This window comes from Hordeum vulgare, unplaced genomic scaffold, assembly GCF_904849725.1.
Source record: "Hordeum vulgare subsp. vulgare unplaced genomic scaffold, MorexV3_pseudomolecules_assembly, whole genome shotgun sequence".
NCBI lineage: Eukaryota > Viridiplantae > Streptophyta > Magnoliopsida > Poales > Poaceae > Hordeum > Hordeum vulgare.
In genome coordinates, this window is record NW_025422640.1 from 67,584 (window position 1) to 70,872 (window position 3,289).

General features: G+C 34.0%; 1 non-coding gene across 1 annotated transcript; it reads right to left on the minus strand.

The window, feature by feature from the left end:
* Window positions 1-73, minus strand: TRNAT-UGU. Its single transcript has one exon. It is a non-coding gene; the product is annotated as a tRNA-Thr (tRNA).
* Window positions 74-3,289: the final 3,216 nt, after the last annotated feature.

Sequence of the window (3,289 nt, forward strand, 5' to 3'; positions counted from 1 at the left end):
AGCCGACTATCGGATTTGAACCGATGACCCTCGCATTACAAATGCGATGCTCTAACCTCTGAGCTAAGTGGGCTTACATAACGGAAATAGTGTAACAAATAGAAATAGGTATAGTATAGGAAATCCGTAAAATCTCAGATATTAGTTATTACTCTTAGCTATTAACTAGTTCTAAATTTGAAGTTCTACTTATAAAAAAATACTAAATAAAAAAATACTAAAACTTCTTAAAGATAAAGTTAGCTTGATATGCTTAACTATAGGATATTTAAAAAGAAAATTATAGACTTTATGGGTATTTTCATTCGATCATTATAGACTTTATTATTTGTTAATAATTTGAGGATTAATATTTCACTAAGGGGAACATAAAGTCAGAGTAAATAAAATTGATAATTCTGATTAGAAAAAAAGAATAAATATCCAGCGTTATAGTATAATTTCGAATACTATAAAAAAGTAAGACGGGAGGTGGGGGAGATAAAAAGTTTTGGATATATTGATTCGGATTGAATTGCAAATACATCAAGGATAGAATCAATGTAATTCAGAATTGCAATAAGCAAGCGGGGTCTCTCAAATAGAGTCGAACTGAACTGCTAGACTACGTTGAGTGATGAACTCAATGATTCAAAAAAAAAACTAAGAGATGGATGAAATTACACAAGGAATCCTGGTCTCAAAGAAGAGGGAAGTGGGGATATGGCGAAATCGGTAGACGCTACGGACTTGATTGTATTGAGCCTTGGTATGGAAACCTGCTAAGTGGTAACTTCCAAATTCAGAGAAACCCTGGAATTAAAAAAGGGCAATCCTGAGCCAAATCCGTGTTTTGAGAAGGGATTCTCGAACTAGAATACAAAGGAAAAGGATAGGTGCAGAGACTCAATGGAAGCTGTTCTAACGAATCGAGTTAATTACGTTGTGTTGTTAGTGGAATTCCTTCTAATTCTAAATTAGAGAAAGAGGGGTTTTATACTTTATACATTTAATAAACACGTATAGATACTGACATAGCAAACGATTAATCACAGAACTCATATTATAATATAGGTTCTTTATCTTTTTTAAAATTTCAAAATAAAATTCGAAATGATTATGAAATAAAAAACTCATATCATAATTTTATTTTGAATTATTGTGAATCCACTCCATTCGAATATTGAATAATCAAATTCTTCAATTCAAATTCAAAGTTTTGAGAACTTTTAAAAAGAAAGTGGATTAATCGGACGAGGACAAAGAGAGAGTCCCATTCTACATGTCAATACTGACAACAATGAAATTTCTAGTAAAAGGAAAATCCGTCGACTTTTTAAGTTGTGAGGGTTCAAGTCCCTCTATCCCCAAATCCTCTTTTTTTTTCTTTTTATCAATGGGTTTAAGATTCATTAGCTTTCTCATTCTACTCTTTCACAAAGGAAAGGAATGCGAAGAGAACTCAATGGATCTTATCCTATTCATTGAATAGATTTCTTTTTTATTAGAGTATCGGCAAGAAATCTTGGTTATTCACTCTATTTTTAAGTATTATTTAAGTAAACCATGCACAATGCATAGGGCTACCCCCCCCCTTTCAAATTTTGAATTTGAAATACTTTAATTGATTTTTTAGTCCTTTTAATTGACATAGATACAAATACTCTACTAGGATGATGCACAAGAAAAGGTCAGGATAGCTCAGTTGGTAGAGCAGAGGACTGAAATCCTCGTGTCACCAGTTCAAATCTGGTTCCTGGCAGAGAAAAAAAAAGATCCACCGAATAGGTATTGATCCAAATACCTCGAGATGGATTGTGATACATATTTATTAATAATATATAATATAGATAGAGTATGATTTATTCATCTAAGTGGATAAATCTATAATATAAATATAGAGGCACTTCTTTTTAGAGAAGTTTTAAAATATACCCTTTCTTTATGATAAGGAAGGGGGTGAGATTAGGTTCCCCTTTATTTTTTTGCGTTTCTTTATTTTGTATTCCACTATTCCGACGAATATTTTTTTAGTCTTGCTTATCTTTATCTTATCTTATTTTCCTAGTTGTGCTAAGTCATGTGCGCGATACAAAGTTCCTGGTAGAGAACTTCTTTGAGTCATCCTATTTTTCTGTTCATATGAAGGAAATTAATATGTGATTTTCAAAATAGGGGAATCCAAATGAAACCCTTTTTTGGCTCAGTCTATCTGGAATGCTTTTGTATAATAGGAATTAATTATAAATAGGTATTCCGTTTCATCTAGGAAAAGAACCTAAAAATATTCCTTGACTTGAATAAAATCTGGAGTTGTGTTGTATAAGTGAGCACGAATTTCTTATCATTCAATGAGCATCTTGTATTTCATAAAAATTGGGGGTTATATAGTCCTTACGTAAGGGCCAGCCTATCCAACTTTCAGGCATTAGGATACGTTTAAGGCGCGGATGATTATCATAAGAGATTCCCACCATATCATAAGATTCGCGTTCTTGAAAATCGGCACTTCTCCAAATCCAGAAGACAGACGGAATTCTAGGATTATCCTTTTGGGCAAAGACTTTTATGCAGACTTCTTCTGGATTATCTATACCGTATTGTATTCTTGTAAGATGATACACGCTAGCTAAAGATCCACCGGGTGCTACATCATAAGCACATTGGGAGCGTAAATAATTATAACCATATACATATAAAATGACAGCAATGGAATCCCAATCCCCTGCTTTTATTTGTAAAGTCTCTATTCCTCGGTGATCAAAGCCCAAAGATCTATGAACCACCTCATGTTTGACTAGCCAATTAGATAACCAACCCTGCTGCATTGTCTTCATCTCTCCCTCTTTGTATAAATATTTCCCATTTCGGATGCAAGTTTGAAAGATTGCTCTGCTTTTTCTTTTTCTACACAAAAGAGCCCCCCCCCTCCTAATTCACTAATTTGTAGGAAGGTACTGGACTTTTGGATTTAAAAAAGTTCAGAAGATATATCTAATGTCGATGGTGATTGATAGAGCAATTCTTGCTCATAAGTTCCTGTATGAGTACTGCGCCTAACATAAAGCTTGTGACTGGTAGTAAAACATCTTTTTTTATTTGAGATAGAGTTCGATCCTCAACTATTTCTCGCGATATCTTCTTACGAAGTTTTGTTAGGGCATCTATAACTGCCTCCGGTTTAGGAGGGCAGCCCGGCAAGTAGACATCCACAGGAATTAACTTATCAACTCCCCGAACAGTACTATAGGAATCCGTACTGAACATTCCCCCTGTAATAGTACAGGCTCCCATAGCAATGACGTATTTT